At 39.1% G+C, this 22,368-nt stretch overlaps 1 non-coding gene across 1 annotated transcript; it reads right to left on the bottom strand.

The window, feature by feature from the left end:
• Positions 1-2,326: 2,326 nt before the first annotated feature.
• LOC145556953 (small nucleolar RNA R71) lies at positions 2,327-2,432 on the bottom strand. The gene has a single exon (XR_014092042.1). It is a non-coding gene; the product is annotated as a small nucleolar RNA R71 (small nucleolar RNA).
• Between the last annotated feature and the right edge of the window lie 19,936 nt (positions 2,433-22,368).

Genomic DNA, 22,368 nt, shown 5'->3' with positions numbered 1-22,368 from the left:
GGAGCAGACGAAACTGATGAGTGTCATTTATGGCACTCATTTGGTTCTTTTTAGGATGAATTTCATGTTATTCTATAGCTCTTTTACTTAGCTTTTCCTTGATTTTACTCTTTATTTCTTTTAGTTTGCATTGGTTAGATTTCTTTCTTTATGCATTTCTTGGTTTATTTTGTTATTTTCTCTTTTATTTGCTTGTTTTCCTTTATTTTTCAAGTTAAGGTCGTTATTTAAGTTTCTTGAGGCCTCTTCCCAAGTTCGACATTGATTAGGATCTCGAGTGTTCTCCATTTGAAGCTCAAGCATGGAGAAGTGCAAGTTACTAAAGTCCTTGAGCTGTGCATTCAAGCCGTGGGGGCATGATTTCTAGTCTTGAACCCACAAATATGGAGTTTAGAAACTGCAAGGTCCCATGTTTATCAAGAGCATTAAGTGGAACGCACGAGGAGCATCGGAATGAGAGGGAATAAGGCTCCCCTACACCCCGGCGCGGGCGCGCGTGACTGTGGCGTGGCCGCGCGGCCTTGTGGCGCGGGCGCGCCTCCCTCGGGCGCAGGCGCGCCTGTCTAGGTCCCTGTTTAGTACCCAGATTTGCGCGGCCGCGCTCTCTCTTTTAGTTGGCCGCGCCTGTATGGGTTTATTTGGGGACGATCTACCTAACTTCTCTTAGTTAGTTTTACTATATATAGATTTTCTTTCTATTTTTAGAGAGAGGATGTTTAGAGAAGATTTTAGAGAATTAATTCAGAAATTAGAATTAGAATTTTCTAGATTGTAGAGAGAGAAGTTCTTGATTGTTGATTGATGATTGAAGATTGTGAATTCAAGCATTTCCTCCATTGAATTGAAGCAAGTTTGTAAGGATTTCTTTTACTTTAATGCAATTTTTAGCTGATCATTTCAATGGCTTTGTTGATTGTTCTAGTTTGAATTGAATTTGTGTTTGAATTAGTTCTATTGATATGATGATGATGAAATTGTTGATTAGCTTAGTTTTGATCTTAATTTCAATGGATTGTGAGTAGTTTTCTTGCTAGGGGAATGGTGAAGCATGTATTAGTGATGGATTGATGCTAATTGGGGGAAATTGATGGAGTTGAGGTTGTGATTAAATGGGTTGATTGATTAAGTGCATGTGTAAGATTAATTGAAGAGTAGCTAACTTTGATTTGTTACACTAGAATGCATTATAAGCTTGCATTGATACGGAAAATTGATTTGTGGCTTGCTTTTGTCAATTGAGTAGGTTTACAAGGTTCCTAGTTAGAGTCTCTCGTAGTTGGCGCTCGCTTGACCTCTAGGAGATTAGCCTACCTTACTCTCTTGATTGCTTAGTTGATTTTCCCTCGCAACAATTGACTTAGTTATCTCCAATCCCAATTAGCTATGTCCATTCCGAGTACATGCGGATCCTAACCCTAGTGATTATTAAAGTTGATTTAATTTCGATAGTTTGATTGTTTTGAATACACACACCTCACTTTATTGCTTCGAAATAGCTTAGCTTTTACTTTAGAATTCATTTTCCATTCCTAGTGGTTCAACCCTCAACTTACTCTATGCTTTGTGTAGGGGTGTGTTGAGAGATTATAAATTTTGTTTTGACCAAGGGTAGATTAGTTTTCAACGACCTAGTCTCGCCCTAGATAAAAAATGGTGCCGTTGCTGGGGAATGACGTAGATGATTGCTATTGTTGTTGAGTCCATTTCACCTTAATCTCAAAAATACAAAAAGATTTTTCTCTTTAGGCTACATTTATAGTCGTGCTATTGATATTTGCTTTGATTTTTTGTATGTGTAGGATAAGAGGAAGGATTTTAGTGTCATTTGATACGGAAATCAAGAGAACAATAACAAGGATAAGGGTTGCTAATCGTTCTTTGAGTCCAAGCTTTCCAAGAGAAGAAATTCACCAACAAAGAGAAGAAGAAGATCAAGTAAGCATGGGAGATAATCCAAGAGTTGCTTTGAAGGAGTTGGGAACTCCCGGTGCATATAGGTTTGAAAGTGGGATTACATTGCCAATAACACCAGCAAATGACTTTGAAATAAGACCGACCATGATAAATTTGATTGAAAGGAGACAATTTAGTGGGGCTAAGATTGAGAGTCCGCTAAACCATCTCAAAGAGTTTGAGAAGTATTGCAACACTATTAAAGTGAATGGTGTTTCTCAAGAGTTTATTCGGCTCAAGTTGTTCCCCTTCTCTCTCATAGGTCGAGCTTTGGAATGGTTAGACAAGGAGGTCAAGCCAAATTCTCTTATAACACGGGATGAAGTTACCAAGGAATTTTTGTATAGGTTCTACCCCTAAAAGAAAACAGTGGAGGCAAGGGTTTTGATCCAAAGTTTCAAGCAAAAACCTAGTGAGAGCTTGTATGAAGATTGGGAAAGGTATAAGGAGTATCAAAGAGAATGTCCCCATCATGGCATCCCAACCTATCAAATCATTCAAATTTTCTATGGAGGGTTGAGTCCTCAAGGCAAATCGTGTCTTGATGCGGGAGCCGGAGGCCCTATCATGAACAAAACCGAAGAAGAGGTTGTGGACATTATAGAAGATGTGGTGCTCCATTACACGGATTGGCAAGAAGGAGATAGAGAGTGTTCGAGCAAGAATGGATCAACGGTTTATTCAGTTGATCAACTTAAAGCCATCAACAATTTATCCTCTCAAATTGCAAGTTTGGGGAAGGAGATGACAAAAATCAAGGCCAATATTGAGAGTGCAACTTCCAATCCACAAGGTCATCCCTCCCACATTAAAGGGAGAGGTACATTTTCTAACTCTACTCCTCCTTCTACTTCTAACAATTTTCTCAATGCATGTTTGTTTTGTGATAATTGTGGGTCTTTTTACCATGATCCTTCTACTTGTTCAAATGGGTTTGAAAATCTTGATGATGGTGAGAATAGTGAATGTGAACATGTGAATTTTGTCTCAAACAATAACAATGGTCAAAGGTTTGATGGACCAAGAAACTTTGGAAATAAAAATTCTCACCAACAAGGTGGATTTGATAACTATAATAATGATAATTATAGGAACCAAGGAAACCAAAATTTCCGAGGCAACTATAATAACCAAGGTTATGGTAATAAAAACCAAGGCCAGGGTTATGGAAATCAAAGCCAATCTCAAGGCTTTAGTGGCCAAAACCAAAATTTTGGCAACAATCAAAATCGAGGCAATTGGAACAATCCAAATAGGGGGAATTTTCAAAACAACCAAAGGGGACCCCCACCCGGATTTTGTCCAAAATCTCAAGGTGTTGGTGAAAATTCCTATTTTCAATCGTCCAAGTCCAATTTGGAGGAGATTATTGAAAATCAAACAAAAATCTTGAACACCTATATGGTGGTGAGTGATAAGAAATTTAATGAGATCATGACATATAACAAAATTCTTGAGACACAAATTACCCAACTAGCAAATACTTTGAAAGATTGTGCTAGTCCTTCTTCATTGCCTTCTCAAGGAGTTGATTCTAAGAAACCCGTTTATTCCATCACCACAAGGAGTGGAAGATTTCTTTAAAAGAGAGTTTCTAGGGATTATGAGGAGGACAAGAAGAAGAGTGTTTCAAGTGAGAAAAAAGAGTAAGATGTGTCAAGAGATGTGAGCAAAATAGAGAGCCATGAGAAAAAGAAGAGTGATGAGAGAAAGCAAGAAGAAGTGAGAAAACCCGACCTTCCATATCCCCAAAAGTTTATGAGGAACAAACTAGATGAACAATTTAGGAGATTTCTTGAAATGTTGAAGGAGGTCCATCTTTCTATCCCTCTTACCGAAGCCATGACACAAATGCCTAGATATTCCAAGTTCCTTAAGGATATCTTGAATGGTAAGAGAAATTGTAATGAGATAGATTCGGTGGAGCTTGGTGAGTGGTGTAGTGCTTTGATTCCCAATGACCTCCCTAAAAAAAATGAAAGATCCAGGTAATTTCTCCAAGAGTAATATGTTTGAGAATGCTTTATGTGATTTGGGTGCTAGTGTGAGCATAATGCCCTTTTCGATCTTCAAGAAGCTAAAGCTAGGAGAACTTCTTCCTACCAACATGACTTTGCAATTGGCCGATAGGTCCATCAAGTTTCCAAAGGGAAGAGTTGAGGATGTTCCCCTTAAGATAGGTGGTTTTACAATTCCCGTTGTTTTCATTGTGCTTGAAATAGAAGAAGATTACCACATTCCTATTATCTTAGGGAGACCGTTCTTAGCTACTTCGGGAGCTTTGATTGATGTTAAGGGAGGTCGTATTACCTTGAGAGTTGGTAACAAGAAAGAAAGCTTTGAGCTAAAACCAATGCATGACTCCTTATCCCTTGTGAAAGGAATCAAGAGTGATGATTCCCTTCGTTCTTTTGATAATGTGTATGTGATTGATTCTTCATCTAACAAAGTTCATGATATTTTTGATGATGTGCTTGTAAATTTTGATTGCATGAAAGTTAGTGAAGATAAGAAGGAGCTTCCAAAGGCTATGAACGAAGAAGAGATTGACATTCCTCATTGGTTTGAGATCTACCCTCGAGAGGAAGAGGAGGATTCCATGGAGGTAGATGGTGTGAAACCGTCTACAAAAAGAAACAAAATCAAGAAGAAAGCAAGAGCTTCGTGGAAGAAGAGAATGAGATTGAAGATGAGAAATGAAAATATTATTTTTGATGTTCAAGCAAGTGAAGTCTTGTCAAGCAACAACGAGAGGTTGCTTAAAAATGAAGGAGAAGTTGTTCTATCCGCTACATTGGATAAGGTGGTGTTCTTGGACCCTCCGTGATTTGAAGGAAGGGTCGAGCTTAGGACCTTAAGCAAGCGCTTTCCGGGAGGCAACCTGGAGATTTCTAACCTTTTCTTTTGATTTCTATTTTTCTTAATTTTCTTTCTTTTAATTTCGTTTCTTTTCTTTCACTTGTTTTGGATTTATAAGTTGAATTCTTGGAGTTAGATTACATCAAATGGGAACAAGCTATGGAATGGTTTTTTGCGGTTTTTGATGTGTTTATATTCAATTTTATTGAAATTTTGAGGTAAAAGGGGTAAGAATTGTTAGAAAGGTAAGTTCGGAAATTTGTGCTTAAGTTTGAAGAAATTGGAACTTGGTGAGTTCATCGTGGTGCTACCATTATTTGGGGTGTTGAACCCGCATTTTTTACATTTAGAAACTGATCATTATGATGGGGTCAAAAATTCCGGAATGATAGTTATCGATGTACCCACACATGAACGCACCAAAAAGAAGGCATAAGGAGCAGCAGTTGGCGCGGGCGCGCGCGACACTGGCGTGGGCGCGCAACCAGGTCGCGCGACCGTGCACCCCCCCTCCTAGCCGTGCCTTTTTCTTTCTTCTTTCTTCTTTCTTTTCCCTCATTTTCCCTTCACCCTCATTTCTCACGCACATAAACACCTTCACCCTCATCCGCTGGCACCATACCCTACTGACATTTATCAAATCTTCACTCAAATTCCACCAAATTTCCATTATAATTAATCAAATCCTCTTTTAATTCTTCCATTTTTTACAAATTCATACTACATTTCGCCCATAACAACCGCCATTCTCTCTCCTCCATTGTTGAAGCTAATTTGGGTATTTTCGTGCGGTTGGAAATTGGTGGCTTAAGATTGCTCTAACTTTCTTCTTGTATGGTATAATCATCTACTCTTATTCTTAATTGCTTTATTATACCATATAATTGCATGTTTTAGTTAGTTCATGGGTATGAATAGTAGTAGTATGTATTTTGGTGATTTTGATGTTTAAAATTGGATTTTTGTTGGTTATTTGTGATGTATGATGGTCAATTATCGCTTACATTGTGTTGTTTGTTGTTTGTGTAGCTTGATTGATCGTTTTTGTTGAAAATTGTTGTGGTCGGATTTTTTGTAGTGGTGCTACATTAATAATGTTGAGCCTTGGTTCTTCATTTCTTTGTGCTTGGTATATGGTTTGAATGCATTTGGTGGCTTGAATTGGTGGTAGTTGTGTGCATTTGGGATTGCTCAACTATGGTAGTGACTTGTTGCTTATCGGTTTTGGTGGAGTTTGTTTTAGGAATTCAAGATTGTTGGTTGTTTCTTATGGTGATTGTGTGTATTGAGTTGCTACCTTTGAAAATTCATCATGTCTAAACACATCAAAAGCCTCTTCAAGAAACGAAAAACCAATGAAGAACCCGCTCCTTCTCCCTCTACCTCACAACAACGTCAACCTACCCCTATCCCCAAACAAAGAATTACCAGCCCAATCCAAAAAGTTAGATACTCCAAGCTCAAAGCAAACCGTTCCCTCAAGCCTTCCCGCCACTACTTTCAAGCGGACATGATTAAGTTGGGAATTGATGAGGATTTGAGGGAATTGCTCAACAACCTTCGCATGGGATCTTTTGTGAGCCCGAGCTTCCGTACATATGTTCAACCAACTTTGGAGTTCTTGGCCACGATTGATCTTGTGGTGGTCGAGGGTGGTATCTACCGTGTCCGATTTCAACTCTTCAACATTCATTTTGATCAATCTTTGGAAGAGTTTAATGCGGCCCTAGACTTCGATCCAAATTCAGATATTTTGGATCCCAAGCTCTTCTTCGACAATGAATATGATCAGAATTTGTGGTGGGATCGGACGATATTTCTGGTTGTGGTGACTTTGTGACCCGGTATGCCAAGATTAATAAGGTATATCAGCCATGTCTCCGGGTTCTCCATAGGCTATTGGGATATTCGGTGTTCCCGAAGCAGGAATTGGGATAGATGAGCCAATTAGAACTTCGGATTTAATGGGTGGCTACTTGTGCGGATTACTGGGGTCGCCTAAACTTGGGGTACACTTTTGCCAGTTATTGCCAAGGGTTGCAAGATAGGGATTTCGGCGAGATCCCTTGTGGGAGCATGGTCACTAGGCTAGTTACCAACCTTGAGCTAGGGCATTACTTGCCATCTTGCACTCCGGTGGGGGATGTTGAGTCTCTCTACCTCGACGTCAAGCAATTGTAAAAAATCTATTTCTTAGCAAAGAATGATGAAGACGAGGTGTTTGATTGGCTAAGGGACAATGAGCATTGGTGCTATCTCCCTAACCCTTCCTTGACTTCTCTCCACCGAGAGAATGTAGCAAACATTTGGCATGTCCCCATGAGTCACCGCCTTCCCTACTATGATGATGATGAGGAGATGGGTGAAGAAGAAGAAGAAGAAGAAGAAGAAGAAGAAGAAGAAGAAGAGCCGCAACAACAACAACAACAACAACAACAAGAGCAACATCATCAATATGCTAGCTCCAACTTGGATGCCCTTAGTGCTCAAATGAAGGGCATGCAAATCCGGTTGGAGGGCATGTATGATCAAGATTTTGAGGCCCTCTATACTCAAATGAGAGGGATTTCGGAGATGCAACAAGGAATGTTTCTCCAACAACAACATTTGTATGATGCGGGTGTTAACCGGGGAGAAATCACTCCCTCGGTTAACTACCCTTAATTTCCACCCCAATATGGTCCTATACCATCTTTTGGGGGTGATGGGGTACCCACGTACCCAAATTGGCAAGGACCCCCGAGGTCCAACACCGAGACTCGCTCATTCCCCGATGAGCATGGTAACTACGATTATTGTGTTCCCGGTGGGAGCGACTATAGGGGTGATCCTAACTACTCCTATGTACACCCCGATCACCCACTACCGCTCGCCTTGCCCGAGCAATTCACTCCCCTTGCCCCTTGGCAACATTATAACTTTAGGGGACATTATGGTTGGCCACCTGGTTACACCGGGGGATGAGATCCTCATGATCCCCCATCTGGGTTTTCCTATGATGGGGATAACAATGATGGCTCTGGGCCGAGTGGTAGTGGTAGCTAGTTCCCTCATTTTTGTGCCATATGCCTCAATCCCTTGTCTTATGTGTGCTTGCTTTGTATTGTTGGGATGTTGAGATATATCTTTGTTTAACTTGGGGGAACTTTTCTTTTTCTTAGGGGTTTTGTCTCGGTTTGTTGTTGAAACTCACCTTGTTTCTCTTGTCTCTTTGCATGATGATCTCTTTCTTGATTCTACTTTGATGATGTTTACTCATTCTTGATCTTGTTGTTGTTGTGATGATGATGTGTGATTTTCTCCTTAGAATCCAAACCCCTAATATCCAAATCCCATGAATCCAAACCCCTTGAATCCAAATTTTGTAGTTTAGTATATTGATGATTAGTTAGATGTTTAATTGGTTCTTTAGTTCTTATTTTCTTATTTTTGCTTTCTTGATAGTTTAGTTTTGCTTATTTTTGCTTTTTAGTATCTTTCCTTTTCTATTCTTTTCTTTTCTTTTGTTTTGAAGTTACTAACCGTTTTCTTTGTCCATAGTTCTTTTTCCATTTTTGTTCTCATATGGCTTTGATGATGATGCTTTGTTTCTTGGAGCTTCATAAGTTTGTCGATTCTTCACCTTACTATTTTAGCATTGCTCGGAAGCCGCTGAGATCTTTCTTATTTCTCTTTATTCTCTTTTATTTTCTTGGATGCATAGTTTTGGATTAGTTTTAGGAAAAGTTTAATGGTTCGAGGATGGATGCTTTTAACACCTAGAGTGTTTGGGATCATTGGTAAGGTTGTCATTTGATCACTTGTTTGTCGATTGGGAATTACATGCTTTACTTGCATATTTGTTCCATTCTTTATTTTCCTTCTTTTCTTTTCTCTTTTCTTTTTTTTTATTTTTCTTTCTTTTTGTTTTTTTATTTTGGTATATTTTGAGGCTTTATTTGTCACCTTTTTGTTTTTTTTTTTTTTTTTTTTTTGAATTGGACTATATACAACCGATTTTTGCTTTTGAATGAATATCTTCATAAATGGTATGGGTATGCACGGGTTGAGAATATGTTTGGCTGACTCTAGGATAGGTGTATGCTAAGGTAGCATGTTCTAGAACTAGGAGGATCATGAAACCGGATTCTACTTGTTTGTGGCATGTAGGTAGTTGCTTCCTATGGTCGATTTGTCACCTATAATGAGTTTTTGCTACATCCATGTGAGGTTCTTCATTTTTCAAGCCTTCTACATATCTTGCATGAGTGGCATGGATCCTTGACTATTGCGGACCTAATCTTGAATCTTGACTCATAATTCTCAAACACTAGACCAAACCATCTAGGGAGGACAAATGCATCTTTTCGGGGTGGTAATTTTTATTTTTCTAGGTTCAATTTTCTTCTTTATTTTAGTTCTTTGGTTTTACATTTTCCCTCTTGCTACCATTTGAGCCTTTTCCCTTCTTTTCAAGCCACATCTTTAGAATTTTGTGCCTTTTGTTTCTTTTTGTTCCATTTTTTGTTTTTATGAAGCAAATGGTCATGTTTGTGGAATTTTTGGTTTATAAGTATGGACATTGGTTCCTTTTGTAAGCAAGCTTGTGTTTTGTGAATATTTTGTGAATAATGGTAAATGATTGATAGAAAAATCCGTCCTAAGTGTAAAAAAGGCAAGGACTTAATAAATGCAAATTTGTAAAAGCCGTCCTAAGTTAAAGAGGCATGGACATTTGCTTTGAACGTTTGAAAATAAATAGAAAAATAAAAAAGAGGTGAAAATGAAAATATTTAAAAATATTTTGATGTGATACTTTTCCGCTTTTCAAGCATTGAGGACAATACTTCCTTTAAGCTTGGGGGAGAAGCGTTTACGCTTTTTGTAAATATGATTGTGATTATGGCTTTAAATAATCTTGGGGGAGTTAGTTTGTTTTTGTTTGGTGACTACTTGATTTTGATTCCAAGAAAGGGCCCGTTGTTTGCTTCACTATTAGGGATACCACCAAAGTTTAAAATTCTATCCTACCCTAAACCCTTTTTGCCCTTACGTTACAACCAATGGGAAAGACCTTTCGACCTAGAGGTTGAGTCAAATTTCAAGGGAGGGCATTATGAGTTAAAGCCTAAAGAGAGGGGATGCATAGTCAAGACATCGTGTAGGCCAAAAGTGTTTATTTTCCGGCTACTTCGAGGAGCTATTGAGATGCTCATTAGAGGGAGATTTGAGACTATAGGGAGAACGCGGTAAAATCGAACGGGATGAAGGTGAATTGTGATAACTAGTTCTCTATGATTAGCATACTCTATGTTTCAATCAACCTCGGATATCTTGAAACGTGAATACCCCTATTGCTTAAGAAAGATGTTTATTCATTTGAAATGTGGTCATTTTGTAAAGTCCAATTAGTAAATGTTTCAATTTTTTTTTCTTTCTTTTACTTTTCTTTTTGTGGTTTTCCTCATGTATGTTGGTGGAGAGTTATAGGTTAATCTCTTAGGAAACCTTTACGAGACCTCACTCGTCCTCATAGGCGACTTTGGGGTTTAAAGGGCTTGTTGTAGCTAAAATCAACCGTGATTCCTACGAAAGTGAGTCTTAGTGTATATTCCCGTCTTATGCCTTTCTTTTTCTTTTTGAATAAGTTTTTCATCCTTATTCTTTCTTGCTTTGTTTTCCTCATGTATCTCTGATGAGGAAAATTCTGTTGATCCCTCATCTTTGATCAAACCAGTCGAAGAAACTCATGCCCTAAGAGAAGAAGAAGAAAATTCTTCAATGCCATGAGTGAACCTGATCGAGGGTTAGATAGGTCGTTAAACTACTACCCTAATCAAATTAATAATTTATATTCCTAAACTACCCTAATACAAGTATAGGGGTATGTAAAGGGCCGAACCACTAAGGAAGCTCACTCGTCCAACATCAATATCACTAATGCAAGAGTAAAAAGGAGAATGTTTTTGTCGGTTTTTGGATAAAAATCACTAAAACTACAAACAAGCTGTAGACACCCATTTGTGTCTCCCCAAAACCAAACCCAGTGATGAGTACCTTTCACGTCGAATCATGATCGAATGAAACGAAAGTGTGGAAAGGTCTAGTGTTGCGGAAAGTTTTATTTCTTTTCCTTTCTCTTCTCTCTGTTTTTGAAAACTTTATTTTAAGAAAACAGACAATCCAGTTTGGTTGGTCCATGATAAGGGTCCAATAGTGGTGTAGTTGGATAGGGCTTGCAAAGACCTTTCCAACGATATATTATAAGCCCAATTCCGATGAATATTGAGGAAGTTATGGCCAATTTACTAAACTGGGCCCGGTTTGAGTTTTAAGTACGGCCCAATGATCTAGGGGAGGGCCTAATATGATTTATCATTCCTAATGTAATTAGGAATGGTTTTGGTCTTCTAGAACATTCTAGAAGGTCTCGTCATTCTTAATTCAATTAGGATTCTTTAGAGTTTTAATTAGATCAAATAGCATTTTCGACTGAAATTATATTATTTTATCTTCCAGTACGGTAAAATTATCATAGTTTCGAAAACGTGTTAAAAGCCGGTTTGGCGTCCAACCCCAGGCCTTGGCGCCTGGAACTAGGATTGGCGCCAGACGCCAGCCATTGGCGCCTGGCGCTAGCCACTGGTCCTGGCGCCAATGAGCCAGGGCTGGCGCCAAGTTGTTTCTGTGATCTTCAGACTCTGTTTTGATAAATTATCTTTTTTGGCCGATTTTCTTTATAAATATCGTATCAAAAACTCCGTTTTCATTCATCTACAATCAACAATCACCAATTATCTCCAATCGCCGATTATCAATTTTCTTCAATCTACAATTAATAATCATCAACATTCTCCAATTCTCTTTATTCATCATCTTTCTTTTATCAATTCTCAATTCTTAATCTTTCGGCATTCTTTCTTTCTCGCTTTTTCATACAAAATTCCGCATTCACAAGATCTTGAAGCACCTAGCCATATTCGAAGTTGCCTTCGCCTTAGACGTGAAAGGTTTTAATTTCTGAGGGTTTGGTCCCAAATCTCTCTTTCAATTATTTAATTTGATTGTTTTGATTACTATTTTCCTTGAAGTTACTAACGTGTGTATTTTGTAATTAGAAAGAGGTACGAGGCATCCAAGTAAGTACTTTAATTGATTTACGATGTAGATATCATGTTTATATTGTTATTATGATATTCTTAGTATCATGTCTAGGTTAATTTTAATATCAAATATGATTGCTATGATGCTTCCTATGTTCTTCCTAATATTAATTCATGCTAGTATCATGTTAGGGCTAAAGATTTGATTTTTATTGCTTAGTGACATGCTAGGGTTCGTTATTAATCTTGTTAGTATCATGCCTAGGATCTTGCTATGCTTTAACATGATTATGATTATTATATTTATGATTGATATTATTTATGATTATTAATGATGTTGATTATTTATTATGTTGCTTGATATATATTATATATTGTTATTGCTTGATCACCTTTTATGTATGTTTAAAGGGAATTGGTATTTGCAATCACGCTTAATAAGATAATTAATAATCTTGTTAGGTTAATTGTGATTATAATTCAAGTGATCGCCAATAATAGATTTATTTGTGCATTAATGTTCAACCAACATAGATTAAACAGGTTTAGGGTTAATCACTTAATCCTATTGATTGTATGTTAATCAGAAAGCGCACATGAATACGAGCAGAATAAAGTAGAGGCCTATTATTAGGGCAGGTTCAATCTCTTTTAGGTTGGATTTGTACCATCATCCCCGAACCCTTATTTGGTTCATGACCTTATGGAGTTGACGATCTCTTGGATCGTTAAGGGGTGTAACCTTCACCTCGTGAACGGTTTACAGGTTCCTTAAAAACTTGTTGGCGACTCTTTTGCTCTATCTTCTTCCCTTTTGGACGCCACCGTACTTTAGTGTATGATCACAGTGGGGTTCAAGCTAGTGGGATTTTAAAGGCTTGAAACTATTCCCTACAGCTTTTGGCGACTCCACTGGGGAGGATTTCTATTTTAATTCCTGAATTTGTTTCGGTAATGATTTAGAATGAGTGGATGAGACTCGAAAAGTTCTAAGTATTTCATGTGCGTAATTTTGATTAACATTATTGTCATGTGCATAAAAAGGTTCTTATTGGAAAGACCATCCGTAATGAGTCAAAAACATAGGATTTTACACGTAGGGAATTTGAGAAATGTCTTTCACAACTAGGACTGAAATAACACCGCGCGAAACTGGATGATTTTATTGAGCATAGAAAGCTGCTGAGGCATGTGGGAAGTAGCGTCAGGGGCCAGAGCTTGGCGCCATACTTTTTGCCGTAGCGCCAGACGCCAGTATTGGCGCCAGGCGCTACAGTTAAAAGTTGGCGCCAGTCTCTGTTTGCTGGCGCCAATTTCCCCCAATACCGAGCCAGAAATATGCGTTCTAATTTCGATCGGTTTTTCGTATTGTTTGCTCGATCCTGCTTCCTGATTGAATTTTTTCTCACTTTTCTGAAACCCATATGTGTTCTACATATGGACATAACCCTCTGGGAATTCATGCCCTATCTACCCGATTGAACGCTCCTGGCAACAAAGGGTACATCTGAGATGTTGAATTCACCAAACCATGGAAGCGAGTTTTTTCTAAAAACTTGCGGTGTTCTATCCACACGCGTTAACCCTTCACGGTTAGGCTTCTACGCGGTGCATCTGAACAATTAACCATGGACCCTGTTTGACTAAACCATATCCCGAACTTTAGAGAACTAGAGCCATGGTTAGGTTGCGAACTCATTGCATCATATTGTGCCTACTTGACTAATTGTGCATTATTTGTTGTGCATATATTTTATATGCTCCTCCTAACCGTTTGTTGATTTGTGTCGAGATTATAATTAATGACTTAAAGAACTTTGCCTAATTAATTAATTAATTGATTTGAGTCAATAAAGTTTTTTCTTCTTTTAATCGGAATCGACCTAGTACGACTTTAGGCATACCCAAGTTGACTAATAATATCGAAAACAGTCCCAGACCGAGGCTCCAATGTTGGTGCCAAAATTTGGGCTGTAGCGCCACTGTATGGTGCGTAGCGCCAGACATTTACTAAAAAGTCTGGCGCCAACCACCATATTGTGACGCTAGTCCTGTCGCTTGGCCGACAGTTCGGATTATTCGTCGAGTCATCACCTAATGTCTAATTATTCAGTTTCCTGTTTAATTCGGTTAATTCTGCTTAATTGAGTCAATATCCGAGTTTAGGCACTAAGTCCCATGGTTTTACACAAGAGTCCAAACATGTCACTTACACTCAATACACACACTATTACACATGTCTTGACCATGATTAAGGGAGTCTTATGTGCACGCGTTGTTTTTCGTCATTTTTTTAGGAGGGGTAAGTCGGATATTAATCCTCCAATAAATAATAGTACTTAAGTTCCCTAAACACATGTACATTATTACTCCCTAAAAATATACATACCTTTTCCTTTTCTACCTTTTCTTTTTTCTTCTATTTTAATAAAAGCCATAAAGTCAAACTGATTCGAGTCAAGTAATTAAAACGCAAATTGGCTTAATCTACAGCGCGTGGTCAAGAAAGGAAGGACGATTAATCAAAGATAACCTCTTCGTACAAGTCCAACTTTTCGACAAACCTATAGCCCGCAAGAGGAAAGCAAGAGTTATAATGGCAACTCAGGAAGAAGTTAACGATCTCAAGAACCAATTGGTTACTGTAACTGTGACACTAAAGCTTCTCGCACTTAAGATCGAGGATCCCGCGAAGCAACAACAGATGGACCTCATGCAAGAAAGCCTAAGCAAGTTGTCCAGTGACTACAAGTTTCAAGAACTCACATCCCAAGGGGTCTCGCTGGATAAGGATCTTCTTCCGCAGAAGTTCAGTGCCAACGACATCCCAAAGTTTAGGGCAATCGACAATCCCTACTTCCATCTAAGGGCATTTGAAACAATAATGAGTATCAAGGGTATCGATAAGAAAATTTTCCCTTCTCTGTTCTCGCTATCTCTCGAGACCGTTTGCCAACAATGGTTCTTTTCTCTTGAAAAAGAAAAGACCTCTACCTGGGAATCCATAGCAAACGCTTTCGTTGATAGGTACAAGTGCAACGTTCAAGTCGAAACTGACCATAGAGAACTTGAAATTCTCAAGCAGAAGGAGAATGAAGGCTTCACATCTTTCTTTAACAAGTGGAGAGAAACCTCAGCTAAAATGATTGAGGTACCAAGTGAAAAAGAGTCCGTGAGATTGTTCATTAAAAATCTCCAAGAAAAATATTCAAAACATCTTAAATATCAAAATAACCTTCATACCTTTAAGGCTGTTTATGATATTGGGATTAATATTGAAGATGACTTAGCTAAATCAAAAGCTGCCAACAATAACTCCAACAGTGGCTGGAAAGGAAAGAAGAACGACAATCCTTCTTCTTCCAAAACCGCCCACTCAAATAATGTTAGCACCATTAATCTAGGAGAAGTCCTTGCCATGAACAACCAAGGACAAAAGAAACTGTTTAGGAGAAACTTCACTCCTATTGGCATGAGTTATGACACCACATTTGATCGGCTAAATGCAAAAGGTCTTATAACTCCCATTGGACCATTTGGAGATCCACCAGTCGAGAAAAGGTCGCCTAATTGGAACCCCAATGCACATTTCAAGTATCATCAAGGTAGGGGCCATTCTACCGAAAGCTGTTGGAAACTTAAGGAAGCTATCCAAGACTTGATTGACAGTAATAAACTGTCGTTGCCTCCTGCCAGTAAGAAACCGAGTATTGATAATGCACCTCTAGCTCACACATTGGCTATTTCCGATGAAGAAAGCGAAGTCGACCCCTCATCTCTCATTAAGCCTGTCAGAGTGACCAAAGAAGAAGAAGAAGAGATCTTTTACGATGTCGAGGATAATCCTCCAGAACTAGCAAATGAGGCAGAGATACGAATACTCACACTATATCTGAGGGAGACATCACAACTGTTACATGAAACTCTCAAAATTCTGAATGAACTTCGCAAGGAATATGATCAAGAACCTAAGAGAGAATCCACGCCAGTAAAAACGACTTATGAGGCAAAATACTTTCCCTTACAAGTCACCGAAAGACCCAAGAAGAGCAATAAAATTTATACTCCAATTGGGATCCCGTATGCACAAATGTTTAAAATGCTCTCCGAGAGTGGCAAGGTCAAACCTCTCGAACCAAGACCATTTGAATCATTAAAAAGAACAGATAGATATTACTGTCAATACCATCAGTCAGGAGGACACACCATAGAAAACTGCTTCAAATTCAAGGATTTGGTGCAGAAAATGATTGATAGAAAGGAATTAGTCCAAGTTCAACAAGAAGAGGATATAAATGTTAATGGAGTATGGGATAGTGATGAAGAAGATGTCTATCTAAAAGACATATTAGAACCTTCACCTTCCATATCATACACCACAGACGATATTTGGGCTGAAGAAGATACATCAATAGACGTCCTCACAAGATCCGGGAGAATACAACCTCCTATTTCAACGCAACCCATGCCTACCGCACAACAAGTTCCCATACCTGTCATTGAGGATAATGACATTGTTAAACAATTCAAGAAGACAAAAGTCGAGATGAATGTATGGAAGCTTCTAGCAACATCTCGAGAACATAGGTTGGCTGTGATGAATGCCTTGGATAAAATTGGGATCGATTCTGACACCACTCCTGAGGGACTAGTTAACTTCCTCACGAGTGATCTCCCTAGTCCAATTAATCTAATCACCTTCTCTGATAAAGATTTACCCCCGGAAGGTGACAAGCACTACAAAGCGTTAAACCTCACAGTAGTCTGTAAAAGAATGAATGTTCCCATGACACTGGTAGACAATGGATCGGCTATTAACGTCTGTCCACTTAGGACTGCGAGGATGCTCGGCATAAAGAATGAGGATTTAACTCCGTCTACACAAGGAATAAGAGCTTACGATAATACTCGACGTCAAGCTCTTGGCAAAATAACCCTAAATGTGACGGCAGGAGCAATAGAACATGCTACTACTTTTCAAGTGGTAGACATCAAAGCCTCATTCAATCTGTTGTTAGGACGCCCTTGGCTCCATGATCTAAAGGCCGTCCCTTCATCTCTCCACCAACAAGTGAAAGTTATAGTTGGAGGAATCCCCATCACTATTGATGCTTCACCAATGAGGATCAAGTCAATAGAGAATCCAATCATCAACGTGGAGCACGATGAAGATGATGAAGACCTATGGGGCTTTAACGAAGAAGTCTCCTTAATCCAAGAGGATGAAAAGACATCTCTTTGCCACGACCCCCATTCCAACATGATTATCAACACTATGCTGAAAAAACAAGGACACTTCCCTGGGATGACTTTAGGAAAGAAGAAAGGGATAGAAAAATCAATAGAGTCACCTGGCCTCCCTAAACTAGATACTTTCGGACTTGGTTTTGAACCGACTCGGAAAGATCTCAAGCGAGCCCATGACAAATTAAAAGCACGTAGGGACGCTCGCATTCAAAAGAAAGCAATTCCCATGGATCAGTACCCTCTTACGCTTAATGGTCAGTTTATAAAGGAAGGAGAGGACTATCCATGCTATGAATTTCCCGAACCATTTGTTGTAAATGGCATACGACAACCAGGATTCGAGATTTTCTTGGATTGCTATTTCACTGATGAAATCCCAATTCCCGTCCATAAGGAGAAAGCACCTCCATGTTTTGACTTTAACGTCATGGGATTAATGTTTGGGCAAGAAAAGAATGAATCAGTTTATGAGGAAGACAACTCCTCACTCATTCAAACGGTCCTACAAAGTGAAAACTTCGATCCCTCGAAGCTAATTACTCCAGCTGAAGGATTACTGCAAGGGTGGCGCAAGACCATCAAGGTGATTACTCCGAGTGGGAGGAAGATATCAATCACGACAGGACAAGGGCCAATGTTTGAAGAATCGTCAGGGTCAGAGTCAGAGTCTGAGTCAGAGTCTTTCCCTTTAGAATCTTCTAAGTCTTTAGTTATAACGCCTTCCCTTCCTGTTTCTTCTCCTAGGATAGTTAGTGATCCAGTCCCTGAGGACATATCACTCTTTGATGTAATGATCTCAGAGTATAATAATATCGCTCATTCTCCTTACTTCTCGTGTTCTTCCCTAACTCAAGATGACGAATATTGCTTATCTAACGATGAAAAAGATAAAGAATTTATTAAAGCAATGGAAACACTTGAAAAGAAAACACCAGTAATTGAAGAGACTGAAACAGTTGACATCTCAAATGATTCAACTCATAAAAGAGAAGTTAAAATCGGACTAACATTGAATAAACAAGAAAGAACCGATTTAATTAATTTGCTTAAAGAATTTATCGATGTATTTGCTTGGTCATATGAAGATATGCCAGGCATTAATAGAGAAATAGCCCAACACAATATACCATTAATTCCAGGAATGAAACCTGTAAAACAAAAACTACGTCGAATGAAACCCGACGTAGCACTAAAAATAAAAGAAGAAGTTCAAAAACAAATAACTGCAGGTTTCATCAAGGTATCCAAATACCCCGAATGGGTCGCTAACGTCGTCCCAGTACCAAAGAAATATGGAAGGGTAAGGATGTGTGTCGACTATCGAGATCTAAATAAGGCAAGTCCAAAGGACGACTTCCCTTTGCCACACATCGATATTCTGGTAGACAACACAGCAAATCACGCGCTCCTCTCATTCATGGATGGATACGCAGGGTACAATCAGATTCTCATGGCGGAAGAAGACATGGAGAAAACAACTTTTATCACACCATGGGGCACTTACTGTTACATGGTAATGCCATTTGGGTTGAAAAACGCAGGTGCTACTTACCAACGTGCAGCAACTGCCTTGCTCCATGACATGATGCACAAAGAAGTTGAGGTATATGTAGACGACATGATTGTAAAATCAAAAGACCGTCCAGGCCATCAAGTAGCCTTAAGGAAATTTTTCGAAAGGTTAAGAAAATATAATATGAGGTTAAATCCCTCAAAATGCGCTTTTGGAGTAACCTCGGGCAAGCTCTTGGGATACGTCATAAGCTCTAGAGGAATAGAGATAGATCCAACCAAGATTAAAGCAATCATGTCAATGCCACCGCCCAAGACCGAGAAACAGATTCGAGGATTCATTGGCCGGTTACAATACATAAGTAGGTTCATATCAAAATTAACAACGATATGTGAACCAATCTTCAAAAAGCTCAAGAAGAATGTACCAGTAATATGGGATGAAGAGTGTCAAAAATCCTTTTACCGGATCAAAGCCTATCTCGCAAATCCTCCCGTATTAGCGCCAGCACTTCCCGGAATACCTCTTATGTTATATTTGACGGTTACCAAAGAGACAATGGGAGCCATGCTAGCACAAGAGGTAGAAAACAAAGAGAATGCAATCTATTACTTAAGTAAGAAGATGCTCGAATACGAAACACGCTATACACCACTCGAGAAATTGTGCCTCGCTTTGGTGTGGGCCACAACTAAGTTGAGACATTACATGTTAGTGCATACCGTTTTCGTGGTATCTCGATTGGATCCACTCAAATACTTGTTCGAGAAATCAACACTCAATGGACGTATTCAAGATGGATAGTCAACTTAGCCCAGTTCGATGTACGGTTTATGCCACAAAAAGCTATTAAAGGATCTGTGGTGTCAGACTTTCTGGCAGACTTTCCAATAGAAGACTCGACACCAATACAGGACAGTGAATTTCCAGATGAAGATTTGATGGTCACTGAAGATGATACTTGGACCTTGTACTTTGACGGAGCCTCAAACCAAAAGGGATGTGGTGTCGGAGTGCTACTAGTATCACCTAAAGAAGAACACGTCCCAATCTCAATAAAGCTTGATTTCGACGTTACCAACAATGCTGCTGAATATGAAGCATGTGTGGAAGGCCTTGAAACAGCCCTGGCATTGGGAGTAAAGAAGTTAAGGATATTCGGAGATTCCTCTCTAATCATCAATCAAATATCTAAAAGGTGGAAAGTTAGGAGCGAAAGCCTAGCTCCTTACCAAACTTATCTGGAAACTCTTACCGATCAGTTAGAGAAGGTAGAATACACATACCTACCAAGAGAAGAAAATCAATTTGCTGATGCCTTGGCAAGACTAGCCTCAATGGTTAGGATTCCCACGGATATCGAGCAAATGCCTCTAACTATCGAAAAAAGGCACAAACCAGCATATATACAGGCTATAGAAGACGACGACCCAGTCCAAGACGAAGATGAAGAACGAGAAGAAGAACCATGGTACACAGACATCCTCAACTATGTCACCAATGGAGAATACCCTCCTCATGCTGACAAAAGAGCAAAACGAGCCTTGAGACTTTTGGCTTCTCAATATGTACTCATAGACAACGAGCTACATAAAAGGGTACCTAAAGGTCGAGCTCTCCTATACGTAGGGAAGGTGGATGCACAAAGAATAATGAGAATGATCCACGAAGGAATCTGTGGAACTCATATAAATGGCAAAATGTTAGTCCAGAAAATAATGCGAGAGGGGTATTATTGGACTACCATGAATATGGATTTCCATCAATATGTAAAAAGATGCCCTAAGTGTCAAATTTATGCCAATTTACAGCACGTTCCTCCATCTTTGCTTTACACCTATACATCACCATGGCCATTCTCTACATGGGAAATTGACATAATTGGAAAGATCGTTCCTCCAGGGACGGGAGGCCATGAATTTATTCTAGTAGCGATTGATTACTTTACGAGGTGGGTTGAAGCACAATCATATGCTAAACTCACCGCAAAACATGTAGCACTTTTTATCGAGAGAAATATCATTTGTCGATATGGAGTCCCACATGAAATGATAAGTGACAATGGAACTCACTTTCAAGCCGAATGTGAAGAATTGCTACATAAATATGGTATCCAACATCATCATTCGTCCCCTTATAGACCTCAAGCAAACGGAGCAATCGAGGCAGCTAATAAAAATTTAAAGACTATCATCGAGAAAATGACAGAAAATTACAAGGATTGGCCTGACAAGCTTCACTTTGCATTGTGGGGTTATCGCACGTCAATCCGTACGTCAACAGGAAATAAACCATTTTCTTTGGTTTATGGAATGGATGTCGTACAACCTGTCGAACTAGAAATGCCATCTCTACGTATTGCGCTAGAAAGTAAACTCGATGAAGTCGAATGGACTAGGGCACGATACGAAGAGTTGATCCTACTCGACGAGAAACGACTAGAAGCTCTACATCACACTCAGTGTTATCAAACTCGTATGGCTAGACATTTTAATAAGAAGGTCAAGACAAGAAACATCAAAATAGGAGATTTGGTATTAAAAGCACTAAGGAAAAATGTTTTAGATCCAAGGGGAAAGTTTAGACCTAATTGGTCTGGCCCCTACATTGTCAAAACAATCCTGTGAGGTGGTGCAGCAAAATTAACTGACATGGATGGCAATGAATTCTCAAACATGACCAATCTTGACCAACTTAAAAAATACTACCCATAATTACTTGAGTAGGACACCCAAGAGAGCTACGTTCGGCCTGATTCCTTAGGAAAGGATACGTAGGCAACCCATTACGGGTGCGGCCACTTTCTTTTTCGACATCTCCGCATTCCAGAACCTACAAAAAATCAACAAAAGTCGGAAAAGCAACTGGCGTCGCAGAACAGAGCCTGGCGCCAGCGAAAGGCCATTAGCGCCAGACGACAGTATTGGCGCCTGGCGCCAGACCTCAATATCCGGCGCCAATTCGAAATTATTGACGCCAATTCAGTAATAAAATCTGGGCGAATTTCGGTGTTTTTCGGAAAATTTTCGGCTTTCGTACTCGAATAATTTCTGGAAAATCAATTTTTTCGGTTTTTCATTGCTTTAATAAAACAAATTTAAAGTAACAATTTAATTGAAAGCTGAAATTTCATTAATGAAATAAAACTGCATTGTTAATGGAATTTAAATAAAGCTGAAATAAATTAACTTTAAATAAAAACTAAGAATCTAATAAATCGAAAGCTAAGCAATATTCTAATCTTTCTTCTCCTTCTTTGCTCTTTTCCAATTCTTTTCTGTCTCCTCCTCTCCATCCATTACTTTGGCTGGTAGGCATCCTTTAGAGGACCTACATTCAATCTTAGAATGGATTGTTTCCCCTTCCGCTAGTACCCCATGCTTCTTTTCCACCCAAACCTTTTTGTCTGCAGTGGTAGCTTTCCTCTTCCCCTTGTCTTTAGTAGAATTCTTCTTCTTAGGCATTATAGGTGTCTTGAACTCAATTCTTGCACCTAAGCGTTTCTTGGCCGGTGTCACCCTGTCACCTAGACGATTCTTCACATCAGTCCTACCCTGATCAATTGAAGACTTCTTCAGCAACCACTTCTTTACATCATTAGGCAAAGAAGGGGGAACCTTTTGGGTAATAAATTCCCATAAAGGTCTAGCGCTCCAGTACGTGTCAAATTTATCTACTTCTTGAGATATGGGATACTCATAGGGAGGACGAAGA

Source organism: Chenopodium album, chromosome 8 (genome assembly GCF_948465745.1).
Source record: "Chenopodium album chromosome 8, dcCheAlbu1.1, whole genome shotgun sequence".
NCBI lineage: Eukaryota > Viridiplantae > Streptophyta > Magnoliopsida > Caryophyllales > Amaranthaceae > Chenopodium > Chenopodium album.
The sequence above is the reverse complement of the archived record's forward strand: the minus strand, read 5'-3'. Positions and strand labels throughout refer to the sequence as shown.